The 26,459-nt window shown below is 37.0% G+C and overlaps 1 long non-coding RNA gene across 4 annotated transcripts in view; it reads right to left on the minus strand.

The window, feature by feature from the left end:
• Positions 1-19,649, minus strand: part of LOC131480372 (uncharacterized) — a 60,902-nt gene extending 41,253 nt beyond the window's left edge. For 2 of the 4 annotated variants that reach the window (XR_009245454.1, XR_009245453.1), the window contains exons 1-4: positions 19,577-19,649; positions 19,158-19,224; positions 18,655-18,778; positions 17,543-17,664 (exon numbers count right to left, since the gene is read on the minus strand). This is a non-coding gene — a long non-coding RNA (uncharacterized LOC131480372). Of the gene's footprint in view, positions 1-5,068; positions 5,139-5,554; positions 5,683-17,542; positions 17,665-18,654; positions 18,779-19,157; positions 19,225-19,576 lie in introns of those variants that run through there. The other 2 variants (XR_009245452.1, XR_009245455.1) reach the window with 2 other exon arrangements.
• Between the last annotated feature and the right edge of the window lie 6,810 nt (positions 19,650-26,459).

A 26,459-nucleotide genomic window follows, 5' to 3' on the forward strand; every position in this document is an offset into this window, starting at 1 on the left:
CGTAGACAGACGGCTTCCTCTGTGGAATGTCTCAGCAGAGCTCACTTACCTGGGCACGTATTCGCAGAATTTTTAAGTTACATTTTTGCCATCATGTGTCCCTAAACCCAGCACATACACTAAAAGAAGCAAAGCACCAAAGGAATGTGTAAAAGATCTTCCTGTGTGCCTGCATAGCTCTAGGGGAGGTGTGCTAGCCCCAAAACTGGTTGTACTTTGATAAAGCAGCTGTGGGAATGATGAGAAGTTAATGGATTTTTATCCATATCAACCTGATGATCATAGACTTAGTTATTATTTTGTAGGAAGGGGATTTGTGCAGCATGAATATGAAGGCATATATTCATAGAATGTCTTAGATTCGGTGGTAAAGGGGCTACAAAGACTTCTCACCTCCTGAGGCAGATAAATTGAGTTCCATGCAGCTTCCTATATAGGGGTCTTTCAAATGAGACCACAAAATCTCAAATCCTCCCTCTTCTGTGAGGACATTAAAGATCCCACAGCAGTTTTCATAAGAGAAGGGGCTTGTCACCAGGCCGCTGGGCAAATTCCTGGGACCCATCTTGAAGTCTGGCCTCTAGCTTCTCTCTACAGGATATTCATGTATTACATACCCTGAAAAGTTCAGCATATTTACCCAATTTATTTAAAAATGTTCTCTTAGTGGTTCTAAAATGTCTTTTCTCTAGCAAAAAAAGGAACCAAAGGTCTCCTTAGGTGAAGTTACTGTAATGTTTGTTACATAAAATCAAACTTCCTTCCAAAAATATTTGATTAGTTCCTTTTGAACAGAAATGCCTACAGTATTAATTTTATTTAAAATAACAAAAACAACCAATATGTAATAAAAAAATCTTATAATCCATGATCCATGCTTTCTGATACAGGTAATGTAAAATAAATGATATAATCTACAAAACAATGACAAATGAAAGACTTGGAAAAGGTTATGGTTTGACAAGGTAACATTTTTGAAATCTGGACACCAATCAAATTGATGTAACTATTGGTGATGCTACACTCTCTGACACTAAAGTCTTTACCACTGTCTAAAACATATAGAAGAGCCTATTGTGATTGTTTAATGTCAGATTTTGTTCATAAGCTCTTTCATAAAACTGAAACCAGGAAAATGATTTAAAGCAGTTCAATTTGTCTATTTACCTTAATCTTTAACTATTCCCATATGTCTAGCTACATGATGTATGACTCTTCATAAACCAATTTTTCAAAGATATACACGACAGAAAAAAGTCAGGCTCCTAACCTTTTATGTGCTGAACTTTTACAGAGCTCTGAAGAACAAAACGCTGTTAAGTTTCAGTGGAGAAAAGGTATATGTGATGGTGGAGAGGGTCTTCTGCTTCTTACAGATACGTGTATCAGTGGAAGTCTAGCCTGCACTGCTTCCTAGGAATGTGAGATCCCTGCCAGGGATTCCACCCTCAGACATCTTTGTTTAAAAAAAATTACTTGAGAAGTGTGAATCTGCAGTAGTTGAGATAGGAGTACTGTCTTAGAAATAATAACACTCAACAAGGGAAAACAAAAAATCAGAGATGCAGATGGGAAATTCTTTTATATAAGGAGCCTGAGTCATGATCCTATTGGAAGCATTTTATCTTAGATAGCAGGGGAAAAAAACCAGTAATATGAAACAATTTGTCAGTAACATTTCTAACTATTTTTCAATTATTGTAAAATCCCCAAATCAATTTTTAATTGATTTTCATGTCTTGATAAAGAGAGAAAAATAAAACACCAGAGTTCTGTTTATTTTCATGTAACCTGAGCATTTAGTGTGTCCTGGGAGATGGATAAACAACTGTAACAGGACGAAATTCACAGCCCTCTCATTTTGGAGATCTTTCGTTTTAAGCTAGACAAGTCACTTCAGAAGAACTTCCAGGTTACAATTACGAGCCAATGCAGAAGTAAAGATTTTCTGTTTCAAGTTTTCGGTTTGAAGCCGTCGTGAACTCCATCCTTACACAAATGCTGTTCCATAGCCTACCTTGTTCTCAAGGCACACTGTTTTCACAGCTGCTTTGCACAAATTCGAACATGTAGTCCTTTCTCATAAAAGGCACAAAACATTAGAATACATTTGATGAAAATAAAATACAGCACAAAGAAAGACATTTTGTGAAACATGTAGGTATGTGCCCAGCCCTATCACAAGCACTTGGCCTATGTTACATACAGATGTGCTCAGAGCAGAAAACCGTTAGCACTTAACTCATTGTGATGTTTGAGTTAATACCTCACATTACACCACAATTTCATCATCTGTCATTAGATACACAAGTTTTTCCAAGGCAAACTTTTTCAGAAGAGGTTTTAAAAATCTGCTTCAATAATAGGTAAGCCATAAGAATGAATGAAACTTCCATGATTAGTAGTTCATATGTTAAAATAAATAAATAAACCAATCCAACAATGTGGAGAAAACATCACTTTTGAGTTGTTATTGTTACCATTAAACACTGCTGAGATTTAACACAGAAAAATTGCATGGCAAAAAATAGGATGCTGTCTAAAGATTGTCATTGGATGATTCTGTGATTAAACCATGTTATTTGGTCAAATAACTATAACTATCAAACTAAGGTTTTATTTGGGGGGGGGATTCTTTTTGATTTTTATTTTACTTGCAAGTCAGAATTTTACAAAGGGGAATAAACAGAGAGAGAGAGAGAGATCTTCCATCTGATGGTTCATTCCCCAAATGGACTCCACATCCAGGAGCCAGGAGCTTCCTTCAGGTCCCCCAAGTTGGTACAGAGGCCCAAGGACTTGAGCCATCTTCTACAGCCATCCCAGGCCACTAGCAAGGTCAAGCTAAGGTTTTAGTACCAGTTTCTAAGGTGAACAGAATTTGTCTCATTTATACATTTAATATCCTTAAGTGAAACATTAAAATATATCTTTATACAAAAATATGCACATCTAGCTGTTTTGTACATGTAATATTGTTATAATACAATAAAATATTCTTGCAATTGCTAAAATGCCAATGCACTTATCCTTACAATTTTGAAATTTAAAAATCTAAAATTTTAAAAACGGGTGCTAGGATTAATCTGATGAGATTTTACTTCAATGTTCATTCTCAATTGATTAATGCACTGTATAGGAGTTCAGTGAGGGTATGCAGGAGACACAGCATTTTCATATTACAACGCTAAGTGTGTTCCATCTTAAATTATTGTTTTCTATTAGTAAGAATACTAATGTTTAGCCTCATTTCAATTTTAGACTAACAAAATTGTCATCTTACACCAGTTTGCAATACCTACACAATTCAAGAAATCTGTAATTAGAGAGCATGAAGTTGATAAATGTTCAAACAAAATATTCTGGTAATTCTCAGAATGTAGGAAAAAGCAAACTATTTGTGTCATCTGATAAATGGCTCTAGTCTGATTATATAGCAATCTTGACATTTTTATCCTTAATCCACTGATAAAGAAAAATGCAATGTAAGAAATCACAGAGGCATCACAAGGTTTGTGTGTGTGTACAGGGCAGTTTGCTGTTTGATGATCAGAATTTTAGGAAGGTAAAGTAGGTGAGTATTTATCCTTTGATCAAGCAGAAATTTAGTATAAGCTTCAAATTATTTTTTTAAGTTTTAAAATTTTGAGGCATTCAATTATTTTATAATATAGCAATTTTAGATAAATCTAGCCAGAAATACAAGTATTTAAAGGTTTCCAGCTCATTTGACTAATACATTCAAAGCTATTTAAAACTAACACAAAATTCATTTAAAATAGATTTTCAAAAATTTCTTGTTTTCTTTAACTATGATGCTTTTTAAAACTTCAAGTAGGCTTGAAAAACTAACTGTGGATCATGTATACAATGTAGGGTCAATGCTGTATTGAATTTCCAGACCATTTTCAGAGTACCTTCTGGCAATGGAAGCATTTTGACCACTGACACTCCCTATGGGTATATCTGACTATCCTGGTACAATGCACCATTCCCCATTATTGAATCTACAACAAACTGCTGTAGGTTATTCATTGATTGAGTGTTTAAGTATATTCTTTAGGAGCAAATAGGGAACTAATCTGTAAGCAATCACATAAAATAAAAAAAAATCAACAGAATTCCTGCTTCAAAGAAGCTTTGAGCAATAGTACCTAATTATGAGCTTGCTTTGATTAGTTGTCTCACATTCAATAAAGATATATAGGAATTCTATCTCTACATTGCTGTTGCCTCTTTTCAGCACTTCATTGTATCATACAAGGATTAAGAAATCACTTGCCAATATACACGCATACCAACATAAAGCATAGCTCATCCCAAACATACTCATGTTTTTGGCCTAGATCATTGGCAATATTTTCCACATTCAGACGAACAGTGATTATATAATTACTAACATACATAAAATCAAAATCAGGTGAATTGTTTGCAGCCTCATGTCATGCATACTTATAGACACACGAGTCTTAACCAATCTATATCTTAAATATTAGCTTCAGGGTCCCTTGCATGGTCTTCTTAAACAATGCAAAGCGTGTGTGTGCGTGTGTGTGTGTGTGTGTCTGTATGTGCGGGCCGGTATGTAAGAGTGAACACACAGATCTGTTTCCCATCTCTCCACTTCTCCGTCTTTGTGTATTGAGGACAGCTTTTCTAATGCGAAATCAGCTCAGCTGCAGTGTGGATTTTAAGGGTTCTAAGAGAAATAAAAAGAAGTGCAAAACTTCAACTCTTTCAAATACATTTGTTATTTATCTTCTCTGAACACCACAATGCATTTTCTGATTTCTCAAATGCATGACTTTTAGAGAAAATAAATCTGCAATACAAAACTGATGTCTTTTGTTTAAATTAGCCTGACAGACTTTGAATGTTTTAACAAATAAATATTAGGAGATATTTAATAACAAAGCAAAATATTTCAAAGATAGATGCTCTCCAAAACAAATACAGAAATATGTGTACCTCAACATCTGGCTTTACAAATAAGGAAATGAGGAAAAATGCAACGGAAAAAAATGGACAAAGAAATATGTAGAGATTTCCTTTCTCTTTTTATAAAGTGTACTTTTGCCTGGTTATGTGTTACCTGTTTAGTTTCGTTCCTTGCTAGAAAAACTCATTGAAGCCACCATCTGTGTCACAGAAGGGAGAGAAAACAGAAGTATTAACATCAGTAAATACCTTAAAATTCACACTTTTGCCTCAATTATTTTTTTTCTAAAATGCAAGTGCAACACTGCTTTGATAGTAATTATTTTTATTTACCTAACTATTTTCCCTGTAGTGGCAGCTTGTAAGGCCTGTGGAACAAGCTGTCACTAACTGTTGCCTTGCTAATGCAAGAGTTCAAAACACCCAACTAACAAAACACTTTTTTTAAAAAGGTTATTAAATGTGGAAGCAGTTAATTTGAAATAAAACATTTCTATAATACTGCTTTTAAAGTGGGAAAATAACCAGGGAATAGAAGCAATTTTAAAATACAACCAAAAAAAAAAAAACCAGCTAAAGAAGAACATATCATGGCCAATGTCACGTTACTACTCACTTTTCTGATGGATTTTACAGAGCTCTTGAAGTGTAACAATTAAGGATCTAGGTGGGTTAAGCTGCATGACTATGTTGTGGGAACCAGTGTGCGTAACAAAATGTGGCCCATTCACTGAGGGCTTTTCACTGTGGAATAAGAACATTGAAAAGGAAGTCAGTTGCTTATAAAACAGTAGAGAAAATATGCTGATGATGTGGGAGGTTAAGAAAAAAGAAATGATTGCATGCTATTCTCTAGAGATATTCCCTTCTAACTTATGAACAATGTTAAATGTCTAAGAAAAGTAGGGAAGAAATGCGGTGCCAATAGGTTTTACATTTTTTTACAACAACATATAAAGCTTCATTTTATTCCTTGATAAGTCATACTTCTGGTTGGTTAGGTTTTGTAATGATATTTGTAGTGATTTCCAACTTCAGGTCAAGTTATTTCTTATATATTTAATACTTTTATTATATGGAATTTATTAAGTGTATGTTTTATATTCTAAAACATGCATATATTTAGCATGGAAGAGCTCTCAGATAATTTTTAATAGAATTGTTTTTGTCCTTCCAGGAAATGTCTTTCTTCAGTTTAAAGAGGACTCTTGCTATTGTTAAAACAGTATAAAACAGTTCCCATCTATCAAAATTTTTAAAACTGGAAAAAATTTCAAATGATGTGTTTCTCATGATATTTTTGTTAACACTACATTTATGCACTTTAAGTTTGAATCATTATCTCTTTTTTTATATTTCTCATATTAAAAGATCCAGATTGTAACGACTTGAGCAATCAGTCGTTCAGAGCCCCCACGTTCAGAGAGGGACACTTGGAATATTTGCTAGCAGTATTTGTAGAAGTGAACAGCAAGGATGATATATGGACTTGGGTAAAGGGAAAAAATTCATAGACCCCCCCAAAAATGGAATAGTATAAAGCATTAACAGTAATAAATTAAATCATACTTGTGATTGGGCATAAAATAACAATAATTTGTTATTTATTGGGCTGAAAATTTATCTCTGGTAAGAAATTGAACATGGAGAATTTTGTGATGAAATTTTTTATTATACTAATCATTTTTATTATCATACCCAAAGCTATATATGATGAGGTGAGTTTACTTTTCATTTCACAGAGACCACAATCCGCCCATCATGCATATTTTCCTTTTTTTTAAGAAAAAAAAAAGCTGTAACTTTGTGACTATGCAGACAACAGCTGTAACCAATCATTGAAGTGAAAAATTACCAATTCGGCCATTTCTGAATCACAATGGCACAACTAAAGATTTCCTCAATGGCAAAATCATGAGAAGATATAAATCATGCTGCCCTGAGAAAGGTGATCCAGAGGTGATCCAGCAGCAGCACGTGGGTCACAGTCCCGCTGTGTGACAAGACTTTACCATCAAGGGCGTCCAACCCACCTCAAGACCTAGAGAAGGAGCTGCAAACAGACTTTACCAGACTACACCACACGCACTATCTCCAGCTGTGTGTGATGTGGGGAGCACCCATGGCCACATCAAAGAAGAGTTTCAGCTTTCAATTCCAAGTATGGTAAGTTCTTCCTAAAGTGCATTTGAAATTTTGAAATTCTTCAATTTCAGTCAGTCAGAAATTGAAGTTTTATGTGCTGTACTTTTCTGTTAATATAAAATACATTCTCTTTTCAAAGCTAACATAGATTTTAATTCCATAAACCATAGGACATGATTTATATTATGGTTTGGTGTAGCCTAATTAATTTGACAGAATCTGAATACTTTGCCTAAAATGGCAGTGTGTTTCTCTTGATGTTAAAACCAAGTAAAAATAATCCGAAACTGGTACTATAGCTCAGTGAATTAAAACATTACTTGAGGACCCAGCAAGGTAGCCTAGTGGCTAAAGTCCTCACCTTACATGCCTGGGATCCCAAATGGGCACAAGTTCATGTCCCGGCAGCTCCACTTCCTTTCTAGCTTCCTGCTTGTGGCCTGGGAAAGCTGTTGAGGAAGGCCCAAACCTTTGCGACCCTGGCTCCTGGCTTCTGGTTCCTGGCTTCTGACTTCAGTTCGTCTCAGCAACAAATGTTGCAGCTACCTGGGGAGTAAATCATTGGATTGAAGATCTTTGTCTCTCCTTTACTCTGTTAATCTGACTTTCCAATAAGAATAAATAAATCTAAAAAAAAAAAAAAAACAACACTTTTGCAGCACTGCCATCCTGTATTGGAGTGCCATTTTCGAGTCCTCGCTACTCAGCTTCAAATCCAGCTCCCTGCTAATGTCTCTTGGAAAGCAAGAAATAATAATCTGAGTGATTGGATCCCTGTCAACCATGTGGAAGAACTAGATGGAGTTCCTGACTCACAGCTTTGTCCTGGCCCAAAGCTGGCTGTTGTAGCTAACCAGGGACTGTCTCTACCTCTCTGTCTTTCAAACATATAGATATAGATAGATACAGATATACAATATAGATGTAGTTCTTTGTAGATACATAATATGGGTATATTTCTAAATACCCCAATTCTTTATTATTTTGCTAATCTATTAGTATATTAAAATATGGTGTTGTTAGAGATGCAGAAAGTAAATAAAAGGCTTGGAAAACAATCCTAGAATAATCTTACACACTCCCATGAGACGATGCCTAACCCTCTTTAATCTATGGAAGGAGAGCACAAAGGAATTCAATTGCATTTCTGAGAAGAGAGGAGGAATATATTTAATTTTTGAGTTCATTTAGTTCCAATAATCATTAGACAGACTGGATAATTCAAAATACAAAATAATCTATTAAACTACTATTCACGCAGGTTAATTGGACTGATTTGAGAGCTGTGCACATTTCGTCTTTTTTGGCTTCAGATCCTGAAGCTGTGCATACACAGTAACGATCTGGCTGAATTTGTTAAGTTTATTTCAGCTGAAGGAAGTCTTGTGTAGCTTTCATCTGGTTCACAGACAATGATAACGCAAACTAACAGTGAAGGTTTTGAGAATTTGTGAAAAGAGAGAGAATGAAAGGAAATCATTAGCCAGATAAAGCTTTAAGCTTAGCTGAGAGAACCTCACTAAAAGGTTTCTTGAAGGTTTACTTGATATTGACACACACATGTATTTCCCTCTCAGTTGGAATGATTCCAGAAGAGCTGTCATGGTTGGGTGAGTAAATAATACATGCTTTAAAAACAATTATAAATCTGTGTTCACCTGATGGACTTTGTATTCATTCCAGTCAATTGGGCATATAATACTTGTTTAAAAAATAAGTACATATAATGCATTAAAAACGGCTTAAACGCCCATTTAACCGGAGGGGCCAAAACATCTCTAAAATGGAGCATGTGATTAACACTAATGGAAGTTATGCAAATGTAATGAAAGGAGAACCCCAAACCCTTTTAAAGAGGGCTTTGACAGGAAAATGACAGCAAGAGAAACACCAAGATTCAAGGCTTCTGTTCCCTTTTAAAGGAGTCTTTGCCCTCAAAGCAACCAATAACTCCCAGAGTAGTGAATCTTGGGGCCCAAACCAATAAATGTATCGATATTTAAGGTAAAACAATGCTAAGTAGTGACAGTAACAGCCTGCTGATAAATAATGTAGCTCTGAAATTGGATTGTATCTCTGTACTTAAACAGTTATTCATCCCACTTCAAAGTCTTACCCATGGTCCCTTTTTATGTCAACCACAAGACCTAGATTGTATTTTCAGTGTTTAATGAGTATAATTTTGAAATGATCTCACAATATTTTAGATTCACAGTGTTTTCTTTTTAAAAAAGACTAAAAGGGCATTTGCAACGGTTGCCATTAAAAACAGATACAATTCTTGGTTTAATTGCAGTTTCAAGATAATATTTCCTCATAAGTCACACAGCTGTTGAGATTTGAGAAGCCAATAAAAGATTCAACCAAATTTCTCCATTTAGTGGAAACCAAAAAAAAAAAAAAAAACTAAAATTATCAATAGAGATATTTTGTGTGGAGTTTACATAGGATACTAGAGCTTCCCTACTATAACAAAACAGGGTTGGCCTTGTGGTGAATGGGTAAAGCTGTTGCCTAAAATATCAGTATTCCATATGGAAGTCATTTCCTGTCCCTGTCCCCAAGGCTCCCCTCCCAGCTCCATACAAATGGCTTGGAAAAATCAGCAGAAAATACCCCAATATCTCCCCATGTGGGAGACCCAAACAAGGATCCTAGCTGCTGTTTTCAACTTGACTCAGCCATGCCATTATGTCCATCAAGGTAGTGAACCAGCAGGTGGAAGTGTGTGTGTGTGTGTGTGTGTGTGTGTGTGTGTGTGTGTGTGCATTCTTCTCTTGCTGTAACCCTGACTTTCATATATAAATAAAGAAGCAAACATCTCTAAAAATGCAAACCTCTTATCTATATGTGATATGCATTCATTCACAAGTGATTTCCACCTTATATATTTACTTCCTAGATAAAGGTTCCATGACCTAAGGAATAACAGGGGCCCTGTCTGAGGATGGGATGCAGCACTGGGCCCATGAACGTCATATTTAATACATGAAGATAAAGCTAACTTGAGAGAATAACTTGCCAGACTTTATTGCATACCTACTGTGCACTATAACCAGAAATCTAACAAAGACATGTCTCTTTTCTTCATGTAATATATTAAGTAAAGAAAGAAAGAATAGAAAAAGCAAGTATTAAATAGAATGAAATATGCTACAGATGTTAACAGAGCTTCTATTCAGACTAGGGTAGTTAGGGGAAATACTAGCCACATAGATCTGAAAGATGAACTGGATTTAGCCAAAGAAACAGGCAATCAAGGCCCGGCCAGATGCCTCAGTGGATAAATCCGATTCTTGAAGATGCTAAGATAGCATACAGGTGCCTGTTCCTGTCTCTCCAGGTCCACTTCCCATCCAGCTCGTGGCTTGTGGCCTGGAAAAGCAGCAGAGGATAGCCCAAGCCCTGTGGGAGACAGAGAAGCTCCTGGTTTCAGCCTTCAAATCAGCTCAGCTCCAGCCATTACGGCCATTTGGGGAATGAAATGGTGGTGGAAGAATTTCTCTTTGTATTTCCTTCTCTCTGTGTTTTAAGTAAATAAATAAATAATCTTTAAAAAAAAGAAGCTACAAAGACAGTTCAAATTGAGGAAATGATACATAGGAAGGGAAAGTGATGAAATGAAGCAAATTAGAAGGGCAGAAACATGGAAAATATGGCGCTGAAGAGATTAATAGATTCCCGCTCACGCAGGAATTTGTAGATAACAGAAAGGAATTTGGACTTTATCTTGAGAATAATGAGAAACCCTTAGAAGACATCAAGATGGGCAAACTTTGGCCAGATTTGTGTTTTTGAAATAGTTCTCTGATTGGAATGTGAAGCAAGTAAATTTGAAGAGAAAAATGGCAAGTTATCTATAATAAATTTAAATATTTGTCAGCATGCTATTTCTGATTGACACAAGTGCTGATTTAGTGTGGTCCTTTGTAATGGTTACACAACTGGTTCACATTGAAATTGATACTAGAATACAATGATACAATTTTTTAACCTTTTGTAGTTCTTTGTAAGAAGATAGAGGAGCCGATTAAAGACTAATTGGATAGAGCTAATGGAGGAAAAGAACAACCAGGTTAATCCTCCTACTAACTTGCCAAATAAACCGGGGGTTGCTAGTGGTAACCATTTATTAGGAAAAGGAATTGATGAAACAGGAGAGCCTGAAAAATTGGAAGGAGATTGCTTGTTTTAGGAACTCATCATATGAAGACTAAGGGGAAATGCTTTAAGGTGAAAATTTATATTTAACAAAAAGTAAATAATCAGGTTTTTTTAATGGAGAATGTTTTTAACATATCTATCAACTTTTTATACTGAAAAAATAAAACCTTGCAGCTAAATTTCCAAACTTCCTCTTTCTGTAAAATAAGTATCACTCTCAACCTATTTTTAAAAATGGGCTTTTATTTTTGCATAGATTCATAATTTGACCTTCTTCAGGTTGCGACAGCCTAAGAAATAGCTTCAAGACTATAGATTAACCTTTATAGGGTGTACTTGACATGAATTTTTAAGAGATACAGCGTCTTCAAATAAATGATTCCAACACAAATTTAAGATTCAATCAGCATTAATGGTGGTATTAGAAATGATAACTTCAATTATAAGCATAATGCATTTTCCTTTGGGCCATAAATTTATGTAGAGTAGGTACTTGGAGTTTGGCCTCGCACAGCCATACTTCAAATCTGCTTGTGACCACGGAAAGGCATTTACACTAGGTGATTTCATATGTGAGAAAATGTTTGAAAAACTTAGTGCTGTAAAGCATTAATAGATTTTCCAGAAAGTTATTGGATAAAATATGGAATTAATTTTAAAAATCCATAATTTTATCTTCATGTTAACTTTGTATTTCTATTAAATCTACTTCTCTTAAAGAAATGTCATGAAATATTGTGCTACTTAAGAATAAAATAATACATTTACCTCACTATTATTTCACTTTTTGAAAGAAAACTTCCTCTAATGGGTATATGACTAAAAATGTGAAATAATTTTTAAGGTTTTGACAACTATTTCTTGCCTCTGTGGAGTTTTTTGAAAATGAAAAACAAAGGATCTGTAAGACTGAAGTCCTCTAAACTGGAAGCTCAGAGAAGTTTTCTGCTCTAAAGAATTTAGGAAAAAGAAATATTCCTGGAGACCTTAATAAGACAAAGGAGAAAGATATATTGTAAAACATATGGATACTATAAGATTTATAATACATATAGTATACCATTATTTACATGGAAGCATTTATAATTACATTATAAATATGTAAATTTTATTTCATATGTAATATCTAAAAATAATATTGAGATGACATAATTTATATTCTCTTGACACTCTAAAATGCTAGATTGTTAATAATTATAGGTAACACTTATTAGCGGCATTTTTACATGTAAAATGCATCAAAAGTGTTAGACACTTTGATGTAGATCCAGTCACTGGTCCCATTTTACAGACGAATAAAAAGTCTTTGGGTTTAAGTTACTCCTCTGAGTTCTGTCAGGTAAGTGGAATCAAAGACAGAAGTTAATCTCACTTGTGTTGCCCTAACGTATGAGCTTAGCCTAACTTCAAAATAGTTTGATGTGTACTTTGAGGGAAATAAGTCAAATATCTATGGCATTCCATTATATAACAATCTCGTTGGAAAGATTCAAAAAACATGCAATCAATATGAAATTGTTAAGAAATATAAACAGCACAAAATAATTGGTAAAAGATAAATAAATTCACCTAAGTAATGAAGGGTCATGTAAGAAAAGCATGTGTGTGGCAATGAAAGAGATTTGGAAGGTTGGGATTTGATCCAGAAAATCAAGAAAGTAGTGGAAATAATTATGCAAAAAGAAAAGCTAAGGAAATGCAAATATATACATTTGAAGATAATACCAGCATAAAAGATTAATAGCTGGGAAGTTGATAAGGACAACTAATAGTTGATGTTGAAGACCATATAACACAGGCTTAAATGAAATACTAACAAATTTCACTTTTATAATTCATAAAATAAAATTTTAGTCCAATACAGCGCAAATAATTTTCCCAGTATTTGTATGTAATATCTGTCAAATCAGTGTTTCTGAAGTGATTCTTTGAGTTTTACAATAAACATGTGAAATGAGAAAAACAAACTTGTATGTCACTAATGTAAGGTGAAAGGTAGTTCTGAAGCCAAAGATGCCTTTGTATGGGTAAAGAGATGGATGAAAGATAAATGACTGATGGATGGACAGATGGATAGATAGATGATAGTTGGATAAATAGATTGATTTATAGATAAATTATAGATAGATAATATAAATCTATTATAAAGCTCAAAGATCCATATTTTCTGGGACCAACTTTGTAACTCCATGGGTTAAACCACAATGCCGGGTCAAGTGTTGGCTATCCACCTTCAATACAGCTGCCTGCTTCTACATCCTGGAAGTCACTAGATGATGACCCAAGTGCTTGGGTCCCACCACCCATGTGGGAGGGCCGAATTGCTGGATTCTGGCTACAGATTTTGGCCTGGTTCACATCTGCTGCTTTAGCCATCTAGGAAATGAGCCAGCAGATGGATTCAATCTCTGCTACCCCCATCTCTCTCCCTCTCTCTGTCACTCTGCCTATCAAACGAATTAACTTTTTTTTAAAGAAAAACTATGTTTTTCTCCACTTCTTTAATGTTGTCTTAATGACAGTAGTGTTTTTTTATATAATTTAATTTCTATTGTGTAAGTTTTAATGCTTTCTGAGAAAGTCAACAGTTCAATATGAAGCCAAAGAAATAAAATCCTGATGATTCTTAAGGAGTTTAAGATCAGTACAGGAAGAAATTACCCTGTTTAACCTTGTCTGTTCCTGTTTGTCGTCAGAAGTTTACTGGCATTGAAAAAGTGATAGAAGTTGAATGTGAAGCTAATACCATGTGGATTATGTTATGTGCTTTGTTTTAATTACTTAATTGAAGAATTTCATTTTGAACTATTCTATTTTTAAATACTATCAAATGATAGTAAACAGGATATGACACTAATATGAATATTAAACAAAAATATCATCTTTCTTATATACATTGTATAAACAAAAAAAATCAATATTCAATGCTTAAGAAACAACCTAAATGAATTTTTAATGGGAACCCACATAAACTGTCATGCATGTCCTTCTAAATATGAATATTTGTGGGCAACTACTCCGCATCAAGTCATCTTTTACAGTGGTAACTTGACAACTCTTCTCCTAGAATATGTTGTAAACACTGCAGTGTTTAATCAATTAATCATACAGCTGCTTTTGCACAAACCTTCTACTAGATAAGCTTTGAATGCATTAACTTTATACATATAAAGTAAAAATGAAAATACTGAAAAATCAGGGCCAATGCCTGAACTGCCAAGCATCCTTTACAGGCACTGGTTTGAGTCCCGCCAGCTCCACTTCTGATCCAGCTCCCTGCTAATGGCCCAGAAAGGAAAGAAAGGATGTCTAAAATCTTGGGCTCCTGCACCAAAGCAAGAGACCAGGAAGAAACTCTTGGCTCGTAGGGCTTTGGTTTGGCTCAGCTCCTGCCGTAGCAGCCATTTGTGGATAAAACCAACAGATAGACAATCCCTCTCCTTGACTCTCCTACTCTCTCTGTCCCTCTGCCTTTCAAATAAGAATAAATGAATCTTTTTAAAAAAAAATAAATTACAAAAAAATGTCTTTTTAAAACCTCTTTCTCCATGTTCATAGCAAAAGATTGCCAGGCCAATTGGAACTTTGCACCGAGAATATTCACATAACCCCAACAGAAATATTAGAACTTTTTAATATGTGCCTTGTTTAATACATCATATAGTGTTGCTCATATTTTTTATCAATGGGTAAAAATGATACTATCTGATTTGTATGATATGCCAGATACCCTGTTGAACGTTTTCCACTGAACTTAGTTACTCCCATTGTGACAATTTTACAGTGATGTTCCATGAAACAGTCTTGAGTCCAGGAAATATTTGACAATGTCTAGTATCATTTTTTCCTTGGCAAAACATGGGGAGATTGGTTATGATATTGTTGTCTAAGTTATAGGCCAGGGATGCTGCCAAACTTCCTCCAATGAACATGGCAACTCCCACAACAAAAAATTATCTCTCTTGACAGGCCAATGGTATAAAGGTTGAGAAACTGAGAAACTATGCCCCAGTTTTATCTTCATTTAACAAATGAGAAAAATGAACTATAAAGAGGTTAAATAAACTACTAGGGTCACACAGCTAATAAGTGCCTAAGCAGGGATTCAAATCCAGTACAACTGAACCAAGTCACACTCATGTTGCCTTAAATCTCATAGTGAAATAATGTACCTCCCTATACACAATTTCATTATTGCAGCAAACCAGGACTTCCAGGTCTTCTGTTTTTGCTTAGGTAGGGCTGCCCTCTGTCTCTAATCTTCATGAGCCATTCAAATCCTTATGAGCAGTATGAGTTAGAGCTTTCCTGTTTCCCCTGATTTTCTACGATGCTAGCAATACACCTTATGGGGGTTACGCTGTTGCCTCTCCTGGGTTTTAGATAGCGCTTCCCAGACCTGGCGCGATAGCGTAGTGGTTAAAATCCTCGCCTTGCACGTGCTGGGATCCCATATGGCTGCCAGTTCTAATCCCGGCTTCTAATCCAGCTCCATGCTTGTGGCCTGGGAAAGCAGTCAAGGACAGCCCAAAGCCTAGGGACCCTGCACCCGTGTGGGAGACCCGGAGAAGCTCCTGGCTACTGGCTTTGCTTTGGCTCAGCTCCAGCTGTTGTCCCTGCTTGGGGAGTGAATCATTGGCAGAGGATCTTCCTCTATCTCTCCTCCTCTCTGCATATCTGCCTTTCCAATAAAAATAAATAATAATAAAAAAATTTTTAAATAGATAGAGCTTCCCTGTGGCTTTACTGTTACTCTGCTATCTGCCTCTCAGCAAGCAGTAGAGGATTCCCTTGAGTGTCTCTCATCCCCAACTCTTCTATCTGCCATGTCCAATAGAACCCTGCCTTTAATGATGCCATGGACAATTCTCCACCTCCAGGGAGCAAACCAACACCACTGGGCAGGTAAGGGAGGTTTGGCACTATTCTTTCTCTCCAACTGTCTGTGGAGTATCAGATATTCTATAGAGAAACCACTAAGTGTTGACTCCCACTCTGAAGTAGCAATGATTCCTAGGGGAGAGGATTTGCAGCCTGACCTTCAAACAAAATAGCTGAGAACCCAATGTGTGTTGCTGAGCTACCTGCACGCACACCAGGGACCCATCTAAAGCAGCCCAAACAAAGCTGGCAGTCAGCACGAAGCCAGAATCCCCATGCCCTGGGTCATCCTATTTTTACACACATTATAGAAGTGATACACATCTCCAAAATAGCAACCTCACTAAACCACAACAGCAGTAACTAGAACTTGCCTCTAAATATAGATCTGAGATAAAATAGCAATCCTTCCTATTACTTGCCCTTTTGAAGCTCCATATTATTTTTTGTATAAAATGGAGTGGGGATGAATATGCAAGAATACATCAATTTATCAAGTGGAACCACACCTGTGAATGAGAAATCTGCTTTCCCGTGTATCTAGATCTTACTGCCAGAAGAATTTCTGGTCGTGGAAACTTGCCTAGGTTGTCCAGAAGGGATTGATGTTTCTGTCTTGGGTGAAACACACCAGCTTCTCCCTCAGATCCCAATTACACATACTAATAATAGATAAGTAGAACACAGAGTAATTATCAAATTAGATAATTGAAATGTATGGCAGAGACTAATATTTCATGTTTTTTCTTAACGTTTGTTAATCTACCAGACCTACAAAGATCAAAATTGTTCAGCGTCAGCTATATTTATTTCCTTTTTCTCCACCAAATCAGCCTCTTCCTAGGGCTTGTTCTACTGAAGATGCAATTCCATGTAGCAGAATGAGCCCACAATATGAACTAGTCAACTAGTGCAAGTGAATTTTATCATAATCTCATGCCATGAATTCTCCCTTAGTTATTTCTTTTTTTATTTCTTTTTTTTTTTTTTTTTTTTTTTTTTTTTTTTTTTAGATCTTCCATCCACTGATTCATTGCAAGGCCATAAGCCAGGAGCTTCTTCCGAGTCTCCCATGTGGGTGCAGGGTCCCAAAGCCCATCCTCAACTGCTTTCCCAGGCCACAGACAGGGAGCTGTATGGGAAGTGGGGCTGCTGGGATTAGAACTAGCGCCCATATGGGATCCCGGTGCATTCAAAGAAATGACTTTAGTCACTAGGCAACTGTGACAGTCCCTCCTAGTTATTTTTATCCCCCATGATCTCCTCCATTCCTCTCTGCTTGGCTTGCCTTTTGGTTTCTGCACTAATCCCTTCCAAGAGAAGCAGGGCATTGCTTGTTGTAAAGGTCACTATGGTTCAGGAATGCAGGCTTACTCCCCATCATAAAAACAATCGAAGATGATAAGCACCTCACCTCTGGCCATGCTGCAGTCAAGTTCCCTGCATCCCTTGGACTGGATAAGTGAGTTCTGAGTATGCTGTTACTGGTGAAACTCAAAGAGGTCCTCCCCTTGCCTGAATGTCAATCAAAGGCCTCTGAATTAAAACACAGTACATTTTCATTCTATCAGAATTCAATACTACAGAAATGGAATCAAATGCTTCTTAAAAATAAGTGAGTTTGTTGAATCATCCTCTATTTTTTATTTTTTTTTTTTTTGCTTTCCTTAACCAACGCTATTCATAAATCAACCCCTCCTCTACCCCACACCATACCCTCCCCCCAAACCCACATACACACACACACCACTTTTATTTCAGGTATTTCCAAATATTTAAATGGGATGAAAGTGAGCTGGTTAAGCCAGGGTGGAGCCTAAGAAGCTGAAGCTGTCACGTAGCAATCTTTCCCTTACGTGTAAGTCTGCCAATTGCCATAGCCCACAAGCAATCATTTGTCTTCTCCCTCATCACCCGAGAACAGAGGCTGATGTTCAGGGTGTTTGAGAATACAGACGGGGTCTCCACAGCCAGGAAAAGACATCTGATGCTTCCCGCCCCCACCCCCAAGCCCTATGCAATGCATTTGACCCCTCTGAGGCTTCGATGCAGTCTCCAGAGGTGAAGGGAGCGTGGATTAGCCCACTGTGCTGCCTTGCCCACAGCATAGTATAATATTAATTAGTCACCCTCCTTATTATTCAGTCAAAATATGCCAGACTGAAATAAATTACATTCTTAGCACATATTTCACACCCCTGGATCAAGTCTTGCAAGGGTTTTCTTTTATTATTTATAAGATCATGTGCTGTCTTCCTGTGGAAAATGAGATGGCCTGCATGAGGAAAAAGGTAAAAGAAATGCAGAGAAATGAAACAATCAGATATTCCCTAATGATATTTAAAAATAGAAAATTTGCTACTGTTACATACAGCATGTTCCATCTTTTGAGATTTAATGGCTCTCTTGTGGTTTAATGGAGAATTACTTTCCGTAATTGATTATTAAAATTTAAAATTGCTAACCATCTTCATTATTAGATGAGCGAACATGTTATCCTTGTAATTAAAAAAGCCCGAGACTCACTTTCATCCTGTTGACAGAGCGGGCAGACTGTCTCCACACTCAGACTGGATGGTTTCAGGCTTCTTGTTTGACAAAAATAGCCAACCAGTCATTTGATGATGAAAATGCAGAACATCCACAGAGACTGAGCAGAAAAGATAATGAACAAAAATAAAATAATAAAAAGCCTCCCAAGCTAATTAAAGCTTTTAGTCCCGACTCATTAAATACTATGTATCACGTATATGATATTCAATGTGTTGTACTCAGGTAACTCAGGGTGCTGTCAAATATTTTTCAGCCCTCAGAAAACAGTGTAGCATGCAACGGGGCTTGCCCTTCAGCATCTCATCTCTAATGTTTACCATCACAAATTGTGGTTTCAACAACACACCACACAGAGTAAGCACCAGAAACAGCCAGTGGGATTCCCTGTTTCCTTCCATGTGTAGAGGGGTGCTTAAGGAGTCCTGCTTGAAACGCTCCAGGGATTAATCCCCCCTGCTGAGTCAAAAAAGTTATACCTCCAAATTCCTTGTGAAGTCACATCCTGAGAAACAATGCCACACCAAACGCCGTGGGGAGTGAGAGCTGTGTGAGTGAGACCGTGCATTTTCTTGAAAGCTTTCATGGCATTAGAGAGTTCATTTTGTAAAGGCAACAGTCAGTGAATTCCAAAAAGAAATGTTATAACTGTCAATGAAAGAGCCTATCAAAAAGGACATTTGTCACAACTCACGTATTAGACAGATATCAGCCTTCAGGAAAGGAATTCTTGCAGACTGGAGAAGCACAAATATGAGCAAAGGAAAGATTTTTGTACACGAGGATATATTCTGCAAATCTTGGAAAACTGAATGTGAGTGTTTCCATAACGTCTCAATTATTTAGCTCATAAAATACCCACTTCAAATGTCTTTAAACCGACTTATTAGTGACTTACCAACATTTGCTTAAGATTCAGACCTTCAAGGCTGTCCATCTGATTGAACCCAGCCAACCTTGATTATTCTTTAATGCAAATCACCACCCTGTTCTTTGTCCACAAAGACTGCCTTATCATCGGGCAATATTTAGATCATGCTGCAAAGCTGTTCCCAGAAATGTGTCCTTGTGTTTGTCTTCCCAATTAGATTATCTGACCCTCAAGAGTAAGAGCTATATATATATACTTTTTCTTATGTTAGTTGCACTTACCTAGAGCCTCTTAGCTAATGTCAGGCTCAACAGACATCAGGTCTACCACCGATCTTATTTGCTTAGTAAGAAGTAGAGGTTTGACAAAAATCTGAGTTCTTTTCTAATTAAATATAACCTTGAATTTAGATTACATATAAATGTAACCTTGAATCCAGAATCCCTACAAATTTGATGAGCCTTATTCAACCATTGATAATTTTCTCAGTATTCCCAAGGATGATACACAGCTAAATCCACTCAAGGTACATACAAGCTAAGTAAATTTATTATACAAAATGAACATTAGAATTCTGAGAATTACTTGAGAAAGCCTGGTCTACACTGTTCTTTCTGACTACCTTCAAAACAGTCACAAAATCATTACAAAAATAATTTTATGACTTATCTCTTCCATGATCTTCCTGGCTTATTGATATGATCATTTTCATTCAGGAATATAAACTGTCGACCCATTTTAAGGCCATTTCTCACCCCTCTAAGTCACTTTTCTATACCCAAACATTAGGGCACCTTTTTGTTCAGATTAATCACATTTCCAAGCTCTGCCAGGTCCCTATTAAATTACAGAGTGCTGATGGTCTAATTTGTATTTGAACAATTTTTTCTTTCTCGGAACCCCTCAGAATGCTTTTAATGTGTGAGTGATGATTGTACGTACACTTATTAACTGAATGACTGAAGGAAGGAATTAATGAAATCAAGATAATTATTTTGTGCTTTTCCCTTTCTCAATTTCCTTTCTTACAATTCACTATTAATGAAAATAAATTAATAAAATAACATTAAGAGTTTGGAAAACATTACTTTGTCATATTGCATAAAAATTCATGTATGAAAATAAATTCCTGTTCTCTCCATCTTACATCATAACTATAATACACTCTCATACTATAACCTTTGACTGAACTAATACTTCTGTTCTCATATACCCTATCCATTCACTGACAAATTTTGTCAGTTCTTCCATCAAAAACACCTAGACTATTCCTCATCGTTTCCACTACTATCCTTTTGCGGCCAGATACCATTATCTAGCCACTGGTTCACTCTAACTGGCCCTTAACTGTACTTCTACTGCAGTATCATTTAGCTGCAATAATTCTTTTGTTCAAACTCTCCAGTGATCTTCTGATCTTCTGTTTCCTTACAATTGCCTGTAAAGTCCTATGGAATCTGCTGGCCCCTTCTCACATGAACATAATGCTCTATTGCTTCTTTTGTCATGGACACCAAGTGCATTGCCTTCTAGCTTCTAGCTAATCTTAAATCATCATCTCTTTACTATGGCAAGATCTTCTCAGCCTTGATACTTTCACCACATAGTCATAGAGGTTTGTTCCTTTGCTCTCTTTGTTATTATTCAAACACCATCCTATCGTCAAAGCCCTCAGAGATGTGTATTTCTGGCTTCTCTACCATTTTGTTTAATTTTGTTAATTTAACGAAACAGGTTTTCTTTATAAGTTGATTGATTGATTTTGAAGTCAGACTTTTTGTAAGTCAGAGAGAGACCAAAAGAGAGATCTTCCATCTGCTGGTGCACTCTTCCAGTAGAACCAATAACCAGAGATGAACTAGGCCAAAGCCAGGAGCCAGGAGCCAGGAGCCAGGAGATTTTTCCAGATCTTCCCACTTGTGCGCAGAGCTCCAAGCACTTACACCTTCTTCTGCTCCTTTCCCAGGCACATTAGCAAGGAGCTCGATTGGAAGTGCAGCTCAAGACTTGAGCAAATGCAACATGGGTGCTGACAGCTGACATCATAGCTAAAAGTTTAATATGATAAGCTACGAGGCTGACCCTTCAAAAATGTTTTAAAATGGAGAAATTACTGGCCTTGAAAGTGGCCTAACAGGGTAATCCACCATTTGCCATCAACATCATTCCATATGGGTGCCAGCTCACATCCCAGCTACTCTACCTGATCCAGCTACCTGCTATTGTCTGGGAAAGTGGGAGATGGATGTATCCATGTAAGGGATCTGGAGGAAACTTCTGGATCAAGGTTTCAGATTAGCTCAGCTCTGGCCATTGCATCCATTTGAGGCATGAACCAACAGAAAGATCTCTCCCTCTGTGTGTGTATGTGTGTGTGTGTGTGTGTGTGTGTGCCTGTCTTTCCCTGTCTTTCCCTCTCTACCCGTAGCTCTGACTTCAAGTAAAATAAATAAATCCTTTTTAAAAATAGAGAAATTACTGAAATTGCAAGCTGTTTACCTAGGAATATTGAAACTGTCACTGGGAACATAACATGGTCATATAATTTGGAAATCTAGAACTTTCTAGGTGAGGGATACTAAAATGTACTTTCTGCTGTACATTTTTATTGTTTCAACTCTCATCTTCCATAATTGATGAGCATTAGTAAGAATTCTCAGAAAAATATTGACAAGCAATAGGAATAGTTTGTAGTCCAAATTAATTCCTACATGAATGTGAGTCCAAATTAATTCCTACATGAATAAGACTCAGAAAGTAAGGCAAAAAGGAAGAAAGTGAGAAAAGTTGAAGGGGAAATTAAAAGAAAGAAAAATGCCTTTTATTTATCATCTCCATGTGGATAAGCAAATCAGACTGGAAAAAAATAACCTGTGAACAACAAAAGCTTTACCCCAAGCTTTTAATTTTGTTTGCGTTCTCAGTTTTTACTGAATCTTCCCACACATACTAATAACCTAGCGATAATACAACCAATAAAAGTATGTGGATAATAAAACGATTTTTGGGAAGATATCAGTTTTCCCACATTCCTACAGGCTAACATGCCGAGGAGCACTGGACCAAAGCTAATTATTATGATTTTTTTTAAGACTGTGTTAGAAAACTTTCCTCTATGAAAGAATTCATATACTTAAATTCCACAATTCCCTGAAAATTAGAATTGACTGATACTCATTTTACAGGCAAGTCCTCAAAGAACCAGTGAGAGCAAATGATTTGCCTAAGGCATGAGGTTTATTATCAGCAGAACTGGGAATCCAATTCAAGCTCTTATGTTCTCTTTGGTTCTCAAATCTGTTCAATCTACTGTGCTTGCAGTGAAAATCCAACTTATGTCTACTGGATTACCCTACAATTTATAATCCAAAATTTGAAAATAAATTGAATGACATGAAGAGTATTATATGTAAAATTATGATAAAATGTGTCTTCCCATGTTTAATTTGTAATCTTCAAAGTGTATTTTCATATTTCTCCCTTCAACTTATCTTCAAAGGAATGCTTTACAAGTTGCATAAGAGAAAACATCACATCCATATTAGCAGCTAGCATTTAAACAATCTGATATGCTCTGTGGAGAATGGGAATAGTCAGGATGAAAAAAAATCACTGTGAATAAGAAGGTGCTCTCAGCACCTAGACTGGATTCCTGGCTTGGTCTGGTGAGTCAGCCCTCACATATGCTCATGTATTTATACATGTGGCTGCAATGCCTGTACCTGTAATCTTCCTATTTTGTTATCATATTCATATTTTGAGTCCACTAACACTCTGTGCTCTATTCCATGTGTCAGCGCAGACGAAAGCCATCTCAGAGCTCTGGAAATGGCAGACAGTGAATAATTAAGATCAGGCATCAAGACATTGACATGTCATTCACTAGTAACACGGAGGGACGGGATGCCAATAGTATTTTCTAAATATGCCACCAATGGAGGGATTTCCTAGATCCTTAATAAAATTGGCTCCATACATAATGGATACTACTTGTCGATACCTGCTTTCTACTGCATAGCTTATGTCAAAATTATGAAGAGGAAAAAAAGAAGAAAATTATATTGTCCATTTGCTTGTAGAATAGACAACTGTCTGTGAAATTTGAATGAAATTAGGCAGAGCCTCTGGCCAAAAATATATTCCTCAATATGTGTCACTTTGCCTGATGTCTATCTCATCATCATTAACTCAGTCCTTTGTATCATGAATATTAGTTAGGCTTTAACTAAACTCATTAACATATTTGGACTTCTAGAAAAGCCACAATCCTTTCATAGATCAAATTCTTAATTAAGGAGATTCAAAATTAACCCCCCAAAAATGAGATAAGGAGTGTGACAGTAGATGGGAGCTTTTAAAATAATATAACATGAGCAAATATATTTCTGTACAAGCAGGATTTTCACAATATCAGAATGCTAAGAGGGATTCTCTGTCTCCGAGTACATACCAAGATTCACCACTGAAAATATCAAAGAAAAAATATGTCTGGGTTCTAGAGAATTAAAATAGGGTCAGACAGCCTGATGTCAGGACTACGGGAATTTGGCATACAAATAATAACTGCCGTCTGGCTCTGGGTAAAGGGTCCAGAATGGATCCTTTATAAAAAATGTTAAACTGATATGCCCTTGCTAGTGGGAGGAAGGTCATGATATTTTTTTAACCTAACTGAAATCTTGCACACCTGCCAACAAGTTCTACTAGCCAATTATCCTGGAGCCAGCACCATAGCTACATAGTTATCAGCATCCCATATGAGTACTGATTAGAGTCCTGACTGTCTGCCTTCCAATCCAGCTCCTTGTGAATGTACCTGGGAAAACAGTGAAAACTGTTACAAAGTGATGGGTTCCCCATCACCCATGGAGGAGACCTGAAGGGTTTTCCAAGCTCTTAGCTTCACCCCAAGCAAGCCCTGGACATTTTGTTCCTTGGGGAAATGAACCAATAAATGGAAGCTCAAATTCTTTTTTATTTTCGCTCTTGTTACCTCTGCCTTTCAAATAAGTAAGTAAACAAATCTTAAGAAAAGGTTACACAATCATTTTAACCACTTCTCTTTTTTTTCTCATAAAAGTCTGTTAAGGCAGGCTCAGCAACTCTTTTAAGATTTTATTTTTATTAGAAAGGCAGATTTACAGAGAGAAGAGAGAGAAAATTTTCCCTCTGCTGGTTAAATTCCCAGTGGCTGAATCTGAGCTGATCTGAAGGCAGAAGCCAGGAGCTTCTTCTGTATCTCCCACCCAGGGAGAGTCCCAAGGTCTTGAGCCATCCTCCACTGCTTTCTAAGACCATACGCAGGGAGGAACATGAGCTGGTTACCGTATGGGATGCCAGCACTTGCAGGCAAAGGATTAGCCAATTGGGACATCTGGTTAGCCAATAAGAAGTAGGCCCCTAAAGACCTACTAAGCTTATTCAGCATCATGCATGATCAGGTTCCTCAAATCTATTAGATTCAAATAACATGTCAATGACTTGTTGACAATCATTAAACTAAGTGAAATTAAGCAGGCAAGGAAAGGGAGAGAAGGTCACCTAGCACAGACAGGACCCCAGGGAGGATGCCTGCCTTAAATTTGAGTGAGTGGGTAAAGTCTTGGCTCATTCCTCATTCCAACTTCCTGACAATTCAGACCATAAAAGGCAGCAGACTGGAGGTCAAGAGGCTGAGTATTGGCCTCCCACATGGAGGACTTAAATTCTGGCTTCAGACGCATACCCTTCCAGCCTTTTATGGGCATTTTAGGAGGGAATCAGTGGATGGGAGCTCTGCATACTTCTCAAATGAGCAAGATTTTAAAACAATAAAATGTAGAGTGGAACAAGGGAGGCTACGAAGAAGCACTGAGAAGAAAGTAACAGTGAAGCAATGGTGAGAACTGCTGTGATTGCCCTGCCAATAACTACCACTCGTCTCCAAAGGTGTGCCCTTAGGGGATCGTGCAAAGGGACTACAGAGAGCAAGGGAACACCAGCACGATGCTCTGCACACTGGTGCACAGTCAGGAATGACATCCTGTACACTGTATTGAATCTGTTCATCTGAGCATTAGTAAGTAGGAGGAAAATGTGGTCACGATCCTCGATTGGGTTCATAATTGAGGGAGAATTCAGAATACTACAGAAGAAGAGGGAAAACATACTAGAAATCGGAAATATGATATAAGCTATAAGCACACTCCTTCTAAAAAATCCCCTCAGTGATATTGAACTGTGCTGCATCCCAGGAAGCAGCAGCTCATTTGGAGCAAAGACATTGTATGACCTGCCCCCCCCCCCCACCCGGGGACAGCACTGCCACTGGGGACGGATTTTACAAACCCAGATAGATAGAATGGGGAAAGGCTCTATTCACTCACTAGAATTTCCTGCCTCTTCCATAAATGTCAATAAACAGTGGTCTAAGGGGCATATGATGTTCCAATATATGTTGGTATAAAAGTTGCAACCAGGAGAGTCTTAAAATAAAAGTACCGGGTGAAATGGGTAAGCCTGCTGAGGAAAGCCAGGATATTCCAAAAGGCAACATATAACTGCCGAGGCACACTCTAGTCCTGTAGAGCCAGCTGAATAATCTGTTTCATTGACACAATTATTAAATCATTGATTAGTGTGCTGAGTGGTCTGTATTGGTTGTCTTTATCACAGGTGAATTGTAGCCATTGCCAGCTGTTTCTGTGGCAAGTTCTTCAGCTGCCGAAAAGCTGGCGCTGTGCCCAGCTGCACTGTGGGCGCCTCACTGCTTCAAAGTGTTTTTTTTTCTTTCCCCTAGTGAGTGCTTCTCCCTGTCATTACAGGGTTTCCCTGTGCTCTCATCATTACGACAATAGAATCCATAAAACCAAGTGCAGAAACAAAGGGATAACTTATTGGCACTTAATGAAACACAAAAGGATTGTTCATG

The sequence above is a fragment of the Ochotona princeps genome, chromosome 5 (assembly GCF_030435755.1).
Source record: "Ochotona princeps isolate mOchPri1 chromosome 5, mOchPri1.hap1, whole genome shotgun sequence".
Taxonomy (NCBI): Eukaryota; Metazoa; Chordata; class Mammalia; order Lagomorpha; family Ochotonidae; genus Ochotona; species Ochotona princeps.